Below are 12367 nucleotides of genomic sequence, written 5' to 3' on the forward strand. Positions count from 1 at the left end.
TCAGTATATTTTTATTGTTAAAAAGTACTATTGAAACTTAGGTACAAGAAGGAGAAGCCAAAACAGAGCATACTGCACAGGTGTTAGTACGTTAGGGATAGAGGGACAGAGTGGAGTGAACACCCTTCAAGACAAAAGAACCCTCTTCCTCTCCGTTTCCTCCTTGCAGAAGGAAGACTGACCAGAGTAGATCTTGCTTTCTTAGGCCTTCTGGATACCAACTGTTTCCAATATCAACCTCCAAGATGATAACAGGAAAGTCCGATGCTATGGAATATGACTTTATGCTCTTAGAGATTTAGAAAGTAAAACAGAAATTAGGTACATTGTTGAGGTTTGTAATCCTCAAACTTTGTATTTTATATCTGTTTAACCGATAGGGAATGAGCATCTGGGGAAATAAATTTAGGCTCAATATTTATCTTTTACTGTTTTATTACTGCTTCTCCTGTGCTTTAGTTTGAATATTTGGGCTTTTGGACCTGATTTTCTTGCAACCTCAATTTATAAAGCTGTGAGGAAGAGCATATTTGTTCTCATTTCAGTCTTCTGCTAACAGGAATTAGGCAAAAGTAAATTATGTTAGATTTTTCAAATGGGCTCTTCTCTACTCTATAGTATTTTTTTCAACTTCCAAAAATAAATCTGGAAACAAAAAAAAATTCCAATAGCTAGTGAGAATACAATGGGTAAAAAAGTAAAAAAAAAAAAAAAAAAATCTAATTTGTAAATGAAATCTAAATTTAAAAAAAAAAAAAAGCAGAATCAGACCTGTATATCAGACAATAAACTGATAGTTGTCAAATAAGAGGGAGCTGGGCAAAGTGGATGAAGGGGAGAGAGAGATACAGTCCTCCAGTTACAGAATGAGTAAATCACAGGAATAGAAGATACAATATAAGGAATACAGACAATGTTATTTTAATAGTGATGTAAGGGGACAGATGGTAGCTACATATGTGGTGAACACAGCATAATGTATAAAATTGTTAAATCACTAAGTGGTATACCTGAAACTAAACCAACTATACTCAAATAAAAAATATTAAAACAAAATTAATTCCCATAAAACCTTGTAATTGAAAGCATTTTAAAAGTATATAATTTATATAACTACAAGTCAAAAATGTTATCATTGCCCTTGCCAATCAACTAATCAGTAAAAGGAAAAAAAAATTTTCCTTTTTCCTAGGATACTTAGAAAACACGGAATTTGGTAAAAACAGTTAAGAAGTAAAACGAGGCAAGAAAAATAAAAGAAAATGATACCTTATTATGCCTTGTATAATAATTCTGGTTAAAATATTCTGCTAAATAAAGAAATGCATTTAATGATAAGCTTCCAAGTCAGGATAGTGCTAACATTTGTGTAAGAGGCTGAAAAATGTAGCTAAATGAAATTAAGGCTCAATACAGGGTTTCAACTGCTACAAAATTCTTAAAGAGACAATTTGCAATCACATTATTTATTTCTATGTTCAAGTCAACTAAGCAATTAAGATCTAGAATTCTAACAGTATTAAAATTTGACTAATTTAAATTTATGTAAGATCTCTAGATCAAAGTTCTTTAATGTAATTTTACATAGTATTTCTCATGTATTTGAAATTTCCTTTACTGTAGGTAATTTTAGCTTTCACAAAACACAGTCACCCAGTGATAGTTTAGAAGAGAGTATTTGAACTCAAGTGGCCTGAGAGCATTTAGTAAGATTAACTATCTTTCCTGTTGGAAGAATCTCCACTATGTGGAAGTAAACTAGGGTAGCAAAATCCAAATGAAAATAAATGTGGAAATCCAGCTAAACCCTCACACTCTTTCAAGAGATTAGCTATTTTTTATATCCTAGCTAAAGCCTGGGAACTGTAATCCTCAAACTCTTAAGTACCATTTAAGGAATTAAACAGAAAGCAGATTCCTAGGCTCCATATAATATCTGCATTATCAGAGTCTCTGGGCTGAGGGCCAAAGAATATGTAATTAAGCATGTACCTGGGTAAGTCATGGACACCTTGTGAAAGACCTGCCTAAACTACAGGTAAAATGGTCTTCCAAATATAAAGACCCTGATATAAAATAAACAGAAGTGAATGAATCTTTACAAACTTACCAAGCTCTATGGGTCTTCAAATGAAAGGCAATATACAAAAGGTATTCCACATTTGGACTCCATATTTAGAAAATACCTTAAATCTTTCCCCAAGCTCTCCTTTCAAAAAACCTATTTTTTCCCCCATTTTGGCCTAATGCAGGCAAACTCTGGTTTATCACAGGGGTTTATGAGAGACCACATCTCGGGCATAAATCAGAATGTTTCAAGACAATGGGGTGCTCAAAAGTTTCAGCTATAGAATACAATTTTTGAGTCAATAGTAATTTTGTAAGAAATCTGCAAAGTGGAGTCATATCCAAACTATTCTTTTCCTTTCTTTTTCAGCCAAGTGATTTTTTAAAAATTAATAGGCTTTATTTTTTAGAGCTGTTTAAGTTTACAGAAAAATTGAAAATACACAGAGATGCCATATACATCCTTATTGTCAGTTCCCCCTATTAACATCTTGCATTAGTGTTGTATATTTATTACAATTAATTATCCAATCTTAATGCATTATTATTAACTAATTATTATTAACTAATGCATTATTATTAACTGAAGTTAAAGTGTTTTAGATCATAGCTCATAGCAAAATCTCTCGACAAAACATATCAACATAGAACAGCATGATTTTACATCTTTTGTCAGTGCACTGGTAAACTTGTGTGTGTGGATGTGTGTGTATATAGACAGTGACACATTGATAGATAAACTATTACTTCAAGCATCCATTGTTCACACAGATTATTCCACCTCTAATAGTTTATTTTTGTATTTCTTTATTTCTTTGTAGAAGATATAATCTTCCTAGCATTTATTTTCAGGGATTCTAAATAGTGTTACTAAGTATAATTATTGTTTATAAACTTATAACAAGCAATGAAAGATTTTTATTTATTTTTTTAATAAAGATTTTTATTTATTTGACAGACAGAAATCACAAGTAGGCAGAGAGAGAGATTGGAGGAAGCAGGCTCCCCGCCGAGCAGAGAGCCCGATGTGGGGCTCGATCCCAGGACCCTGGGATCATGACCTGAGCCGAAGGCAAAGGCTTTAACCCACTGAGCCACCCAGGTGCCCTGAAAGATTTTTATTTTAAAATTTTCTCAATTAATGTAATTCATATGTCACTTGAACATGATGTCAATAATCTACCACTGTTATTAGTCAAAAGTAAAATTTTTTTCTATTTCCTTTATTGATCTCAGACATACTAGATAATCTGACTAAATGAAAGGTTCTACAATTACTTAAACATTCTAACTTTAGCCATTAATTGATCAACCTTGTTACTTACTCTGTGAAATTCAAGGACACTGTTTTGTGAAGTTAACAGATACTGATACATAAGATAACAATGACCCCTTCCTCAAAATGCCCAAATATGTTCAAAATAATTTTTTAATAATACCTAATGAGTGAGTTAGTGTGATTAGTATTATTGCCTCACTTGAAAACTTTTTCTTACATATAAGATGTGTAGTCTGAGATATAAGAGAATTATTAGGTCACACAAATCCAAACTTGAGATAATTGTCATGATAGTACTTAATTGAATATCTTTTTATTCATTTTGGACAACAACTTCCTAGTTTGAGTTAAAAATATGCCAATTATAGACATATGTTTAAAAAACCTTCTGTAACATTAAATATCAAAATGATTAGGGAACTAAAATTTCAGAATTTTTAAAAAATCTAGTTTGCTTAATTATTTTATGTTTAAATGTAAACTCTGTGAAAACAATAAAATTAACTATGTGATGAAGTAAAATAGAACTGTTGAAGTATTAATTTTTAATTCAATAATCAGAATTCTAAACAATTAAAAATAATGGATTCTTAGTTAATGAAATATGTTGAATTTTGCTATGCTTGACTCTGATATTTAAGGATGTCATATTTACTTCTCTCTTGGTGTAACCCTCTTCAGCAAACCATTGTCTAATTAACTCTTAGTAATTTACATTCCTGTGCCATGCCTACATCCCCATTTAGAAATTATGTGTTTATATGTTATACAATCTAACTGCTGTCTTTCCAATTAAATTACATACACTCTGAAGTCAGGGCACTTTTTTTGTAGTTTTCATAGTTTGGACCTAGAACTGAATCATGTTTCAATAAATATGGCTATTTTTTACTTTCCTCAGAGATATAGTAAATTTAGAAGCAGAAAACATTAAGACTTCTATTCCTGAATAATCAATGGTTCAAAGAAGAAATCAAAGTGAAATTAAAAAAAAAACTTGAAACAATTGAAAATAGAAACATAACTTATCACCACTTACAGAATGCAGCAAAAGAAATTCTAACCAGGAATTTCATGGCGATAAATACATACATTAAAAAATATCGTGAAAAAGATAACTTCTTACCTCTAGGAACTATAGGAAAAACAACAAACTATACCCAATTTAGCAGAAGGAAGGAAATTTTTAAAAGATCAGAGCAGAAATAAATGAAATAAAGAAAACAACAACAAAACTAAGGGTTGGGTTTTGAAAGAATAAAACATTGTAAACATTGCAACTGATATCAAATAAATACAAAGAATCATGAGAATACTATGAATAATCACACACCAACAAACTGAACAACCTAGGATAAATTCCTAGAAATATACAGTCTACTTATTCAGGAAGAAAAAGAACATCTGAACAGACTAATTACTAGTAAGGAGATTGAATCAATAATTAAAAACCTCTCGCCAGAGAAAAGTTCTGCCATAGAGAGCTTAATTGGCAAATTCTATCAAACATTTAAAGAATAATGAATGCCAGTCCTTCTCAAACTTTTCCAAAATGTTGAACAGGAGAAAAGACTTCCAAACTTATTTTACAAGGCCATCAAAGAAAAGAAAAATAACAGCCAATATCCCTAATGAATATATGTGCAAAAATTCTGAACGAAATTCTAGGAAGTCAAATTCAACAGCATTTTTAAAAAATCATACACCATGATCATGTGGGATTTATCCCTGAGAGGCAAGAATGGTTCAACAACACAAACTCAATTAGTACAATGTACTTATAAAATGATACAAAAGACAATAATCATATGATCATCTCAATAGATGCAGAAAAAGCATTTGATAAATCAAATCCTTACATAATGAAAAGTCTAAACAAAGAGGGTATAAAAGGATTACAATTCAACCTAACAAAGGCCATCTATGGTAAGTCAACAGCTAACATCATATTCAACGGTGAAAGGTTGAAAGCTTTTCTTCTAAGATCAGAAAAAAGCAAAGGTACCCACTCTTGCCACCCCTATTCAACATAATACTAGAAATCTGAGCTAGAGTGATCAGCTAAGAAAAAGAAAAAAAGGAATCCAAATCAGAAAGGAAGAAGTAAATTTTCTGTTTGCAGATAACATGATATTATTTATAGAATATCCTCAAGACTTCATGAAAATGGTTTAAAAAATTCAGTAAAGATGAGGGCACAAAATAAACATACAAAAGTCGTTTCATTTTATATATACTAACAATGAGGTATCTGAAAAGGAGATAAGGGAGCCAATCCTCTTATAAAAGCATCAAAAAGAATCAAGTACTTAGTAATAAATATAACCAAGGAGGTAAAAGATATATAACTGAAATCTCTAAGACATTAATGAAAGAAATTAAAGACACACACAAATGGAAAGATCCTGTGTTCAGAAACAATTAATACTCTTACATGTCCATTCTATCCTAATCTATCTACAGATTCAATACAATTCTTTTTAAAATTCAAATGGTATTTTTCAAAGATATAGGAAAAAATAATCCTAAAATAATATGGGACAATAACAACAACCCAAGAAACTCAACTAGGCAAAAAAAAGGTTGAAAAAGAAAATGAAGCTGGAGGGCTCACACTTTCTGACTTTAAAACATATTACAAATCCAGAGTAATCAAAACACTATGGTACTGGCATAAAAACAGGCACACAGACCAATTTAAAAGGATAGAGAGCCCAAAAATAAACTTACCCATATATGGTCAACTAATATTTGACAAGGGAACAAAGAATACTCAATGGGGAAAGGACAAAATAAATGGTGTTGAGAAAATTGGATATTCATTAGAAAAAGAATTAAATCTGACTGCTTATATATTTATAAAAATAATCTCAAAATTAACTCAAAAATTAAATCAAAAGACTTAAAGACTGGGAGCTATAAAACTCCTAGAAGAAAACATAGGGAAAAAGTTCCTTGACATTGGTCTTGGCAATGATTGTTGGATATGACTCCAAAATCAAAGTCAACAAAAGCAAAAATCAATAAGTAGGGATACATCACACTGAGAAGCTTCTACACAGAAAAAAATAAAAAATAAACAGAATGAAAAGGCAAATTATGGAATGGGAGAAAATATTTGCAATTAATCTAATAAGGGGTAAATATCCAAATATAAAAGAAACTCATACAAATCAGTAGCAACCATCATCATCATCACCATCATCATCTAATTATAAAATAGGAAGAGGACTTGAACAGATTTTTTTTCCAAAAAAGACACACATAAATGGCCAAGAAGCCATTTATTAAGAAGATGATCAACACCACTAATCATCAAAGCAAATGAAACCATAATGAGATACTACCTCATAACTGTACAATTTCTATATTCAAAAAGATAAGAAATAACACTGGGGAAGATGTGGAGAAGAGAGAACAAACATTTGTGCACTCTTGGTAAGAATGTGAACTGATACAGCCACCATGGAAAATAGTATGGAGGTTCCTCAAAAAATTAAAAATGGGATTACCACAAGATCTAGCAATTCCACTTCTGGGTTTGTATCCAAAGAAAATGAAATAATTATCACGCAGAGATATCTGCACCTCCCATATTCATTACAGCATTATTTATAACAGCCAAGGCATGGAAACAACCTAAGTGCCCATTGACAGATGAACAGTTAAAAAAATGTAATAAATGTAATACTTAGAGATATATTCTACATAGTACATACATATATGCATAATGGAATATTATTCAGTCATGACAAAAAGGAAATCCTACCATTTTATACAATATAGATGGATTTTTAAGGTTTTATATTAAGTGAAATAATCAGAGAAAGACAAATGCTGTAAAGAATAAACTATTGGTTGCCAGAGGTGGTCAAAACGGGGTGCAGGAAATGGTTACAGTCTTCCAGATAGAAGATAAATTCTAGCGATATAGCATACAACATGGTAACTATAGTTAGCAATACTATATTGTATATTTTGTACTTGAAGGTTGCTAAGAGAGTAATACATCCTAAATAATATCATAACTAAGTAAATAAATAAATAAATAAACAGATAGATAGTAATTATATAAGGTGACAGATGTGTTAACTAAGTTTATTGTGATTATCATTTTGCAATATACATGTGTATCAATTCATCATACCATACACATTAAACTTAAATGTTATGTTGATTACCTCTCAGTAAATCTGGAGAACAGACTTCTAAGTATAAATGGCAAAGTATCTGTCATTTAGATTGAGATCTATTATTAATTCCTTAAAATCTTTCCCTTTGAATTCTCTACCACCAATATCCAAATTCCTAGAAAAAGAATGTATATTTTTCATTTATTTATGGTACATAAAAAAGCACCCCAAAATCTATGGGCTTAAAACAACTGTAACTTATTATCTTGCAGGATTCTATAGGTTGACTTGATTCAACTAGGCAGTTCTTTTCCAAGTGATATTAACTAGAGATTCAATCTTGTAGGGCTTAACTGAATGGACACCTCCAAGATGTCTGACTTACATGTCTGATACATTGACAAGAACACTGACAGTAGGTTCAGCTGGGATGCTAGGATGTATGGGTCTCTCTCACCATACTGTCCCAGGTTCTTTCCATCTACACCAGCCTTCACTATGTCATTCTCTCACATCTCTATTTGTGTGTCTCTGTAGTAGTGTAGTAAGAGTTTCTCTATGGTTGACTCAGGGCCAAAGAAGTATAAGAGAACCTGTCAGACCCTCTAAAGGGTAAGCCTAACTGGCACAAGTTTACCTCAATCACAATCTGTTGGTTAAAAAGGCAGTTATTTTGATTTTTGAGCTTATTTTTGAGCTTATAAGATAGTTAGAAAAAAAAGAAACAAATGTAAGTTTATTCTGAGCTTGGTGACCTCAAGCAAGTTATATACCCTCGGTTTGTTATGTATCCAATTTATATGCCTCAGTTTTCTCATCTACAAAATGAGGATCGCAACAGTACTAAATGGATATAATTGTTATGAAGACTAAATGAGTTGGCATAAAGACTTTAGAATAGTGTCTGGTACATAACAAGCACTATAAATAAGTGTTACTAAAATAAATCTAGTTCAATTAACAACTCAAGATAGAATGTAGTCTTCCAAAAATAAATTAAGGCACTTTTGGTTTCTGATACAGCATATAAGGAGTTTAGAAGTTGTTACACCATACTAACAAATAAAATAATGAATAAAATAAAAAATCAGCAACTCTTCTTAGATTTATCAGAAAAGTGAGGGTATAAGGAAAACCACTGAATCAAAAATCAGAGATAGGCAAGTGGATACAAAGATCCATAAGTAACTGAAGAGAAACTCACCAATAGAAACCTCTGCAGGAACCAATGCCAGGGTAGGAAACCAGGACTGACAAGTAACTGGAGGCTAAGTGTTGATAACACAAATTTAGAAACTCCAGGCCTCATGCTTTTGTGAGATAAACACTCAGGAGCTCTAGCAGGTCCTCAGAGTGAATATTAGAGAAAAATCTGCTCAGGCTCTGACAAAGAGAGAATAAAGGAATAAATCTGAAATACACCAGACTACCCTGTTCTTCTTAACAAGGCCTACCCTCAAGAGAATATATTTAACACACAATAAATAACTGAGGTTTTACTGGAGCCTAACTGACAGGGAAGTAGGGAAATATCCAACTATAACCCCACCAAGCCTTGGGAGAAAGAAAGTACACAATTCCAGCCTACTCTGGCCACCCTGTCCCATCTAACGTGTAGGAGAGCCAAAAAAAATACTTGTGAAATTCACAGCCTAGGAAGCACAGCCTCACTACAAGAACTGAGACCTATCCACACCTACCACTACAACACACACTATTTTACTGGAGTTCTTTTTACCATAACATGATGTCTGGCTTTCCATAAAAAATGTTACAAGGCATACTAAAAGACAGCACGCAACAAGCATAAGAACCAGATTCAGATACTACAGGGCTGTTGGAATTATCAGCCTGAGAATTTAAAACAACCATGATTAATATACTAAGGACTCTAAAGGAAAAAATAAACAACACACAAAAAAGACAGCATAAAAAGAAAGAAATTTTTTAAAAAATCAAAAATATGTTAGAGATCCAAACCACTGTAATAGAAATGATTAATACCTTTAATGGCCTCTTTAGTAGAATGGACATGCATAAAAAAGAAATCTCTCAGCTTGGGAATATGTTAATAGAAACTCACAAAACCAAAAATCAAAAGAGAAAAAATAATCACTGAAAAAAGCTGAAAAGAATATTGCAGAAGTGTGAGATAACCACAAAAAGTGTAACATAGGGACACCTGGGTGGTTCAGTGGGTTAAAGCCTCCACCTTCAACTCAGGTCATCGTCCCAGGGTCCTGGGATCAAGCCCCACATCGGGCTCCCTGCTTAGCACGGAGCCTGCTTCCTCCTCTCTCTCTCTGCCTGCCTCTCTGCCTACTTGTAATCTCTGTCTATCAAACAAATAAATAAAATCTTAAAAAAAAAAAGTATAACATATACATAATGGAAACACCATAATGAGACAAAAGTGACATAGAAAAAGAAGAAACATTTAAAATAGTAATGATAGGACAATTTCTGCAAATTAATGTCAGACACCTGCTCACTAATACAAGAAGCTCAGAAAACACCAAACAGGATTAAGGCAAAAAACAAGAAAAAAAAAACAAGCAAAAGATAAAACAAAACACCAGTGGGGTGATACCTTACCCACAGAGGGGCAAAAATCAGGATTATATCCAACTTCTCCTAAGAAACCATACAAGGAAGGAGAGGACTGAGTGTAATATTTGCTGTCAAGACAAAATAACTCACTAATATAAAAATCTACACCCTGTGAAATTGTTTTTTTAAAGTGGATGAAAAAAAAAAAAACTCTCAGAAAAACAAAAATTGAAGGAATTTGTTGCCAATAGGCTTGCCTCGAAAGAAATGTTAAAAGCAGTTAGAAAGAAAATAATATTGTTCAGAAACTCAGATCTACATAAGGAAGAGCAGTGGGAAAGAAACAAGTGAAGAGTAAATAAAAACCTTATATTCTTCCTATTCTTAGTCTATCTAACAGGTAACAGTTTGCTCAAATACTAATGGCAAAACTGTATTTGATTATCTATATATATGTATGTAAATTTCTATATGCATATAAATAAAATGAATGGCAATAATAATGCAAGAACAAGAGTGAGGAATTAGAAATATCTTACTGTTAAAAGATATTTACAGGGGCGTCTGGATGGCTCAGTGGGTTAAAGCCTCTGCTTTCGGCTAGGGTCATGATCCCAGGGTCCTGGGATCCCAGAGAGCCCCGCTCGGGCTCTCTGCTCAGCGGGGAGCCTGCTTCCTCCTCTCTCTCCACCTGCCTCTCTGCCTACTTGTGATCTCTCTCTGTCAAATAAAGAAATAAAATCTTTAAAAAAAAAAGATATTTACACTACATGTGAAATAGTATATGTCATTTGAGAGTGGACTTGAGTTATTACAATCTCAAGGGCAACTAATAAAAAAATGAAAAAAGAAAACAAATGTGCTGAGATAAGGCAGAAAATGAAATAATAAATGATGCTCAATTAAAGCACAAAAGCCAGAAAAGAATATAAGGCTAAAATTGGAACAAAAACAAGAACAATGATAGAAAACGGTAACAAATGTAATAGATAGTAATCCAGCTATCGAAATAATCACTTTAAGGGCGCCTGGGTGGCTCAGTCGTTCATGATCCCAGGGTCCTGGAATACAGCCCCATATTAGGCTCCCTGCTTAGCAGGAAGCCTGCTTCTCCCTCTCCCTCTTCAGCTGCCTGTGTTCTCTCCCTCACTGTGTCTCTCTGTCATATTAAAAAAAAAAAAAAAATCTTAAAAAAAAAAAGAAGTAATATGTTTTAAACATCAACAGTCAAAGCACCAATGCAAAAACATCATGGATCAAAGTAGAGTGAATCAAAAAATCATGTCTAGGAATCGTACTTTAAGTGTACAGACATGGATAAATTAAAAGTAAAGTGATAGAGATGAATTCTACCAAATATCCAAACAATTCATACCAATCCTTCCTATACTCTTCTAAAAAAGGAGAGGAGAAAACATTTCCAAACTCATTTAACGTGGTCAGCATTATCCTGATACCAAAATTAGTGGACACTACAAAAAAAGTCAAAGACCAGTATCTTTCATGAGCACAGATGCAAAAATCCTCTACAAGATATTAGCAAATAAGTTCAACAATACATTAAAAGGATCATACCATAATGAAGTGGGATTTATGCCTGGGAATAAAGGATAGTTCAACATCCACAATTTGGCACATGTGATGATATACCACATTGACAAAATGAAGGATAAAAATCATATGAGTATCTTGACAGCTGCAGAAAAAGCACCTGACTAAATTCAACTTTCATTTATGATAAACTGAGTATCTTAACAAAGGGTATAGACAAAACATAAGTCAACATAATGAGGGACATATATGACAAATCCACAGATAGTATCATATACAACAGTAAAAGCACAAAGTTTTTCCTCTAAGATCAGGAAAAAGACAAGGATACCCACTCTCACCACTTTTATTCAACACAGTATTAGAAGTCCAGAGAACAATTAGGCAAGAAAAAGCATCCAAATTGGAAAGAAGAAGTAAACCTATCACTATTTTCAGATAGCATATTATATGTAGAAAATCCTACAGACTCCACCAAAAAAACACTCTGAATAAAGGAATTCGGTATAGTTGCTGGAAAGAAAACCAACAAAAATCTGTTGTGTTCCTATACACTAATAATCAACTATAATAAAACAATCTTATTTACAATTGCAACAGAAAGAATAAAATACCTGGGAATAAATTTAGCAATGCAAGGAAAAGACCTTATACTGAAACTAACTAATTAATTAAATTGAAGAAGAGACAAATAAATGGAAAGTTATTCCATGCTCATAAACTGGAAGAATATACCTTGGTCAATGCCCATTCTACCCTAAGTAATCTACATTGCAGTGAAATTCTT

At 32.5% G+C, this 12367-nt stretch overlaps 1 protein-coding gene across 1 annotated transcript in view; it reads right to left on the minus strand.

The window, feature by feature from the left end:
* LRRIQ3 (leucine rich repeats and IQ motif containing 3) overlaps nt 1–12367 on the minus strand; it is a 221123-nt gene that overhangs the window by 193106 nt on the left and 15650 nt on the right. The window lies entirely within an intron of this gene.

The sequence above is a fragment of the Mustela lutreola genome, chromosome 10 (assembly GCF_030435805.1).
Source record: "Mustela lutreola isolate mMusLut2 chromosome 10, mMusLut2.pri, whole genome shotgun sequence".
NCBI lineage: Eukaryota > Metazoa > Chordata > Mammalia > Carnivora > Mustelidae > Mustela > Mustela lutreola.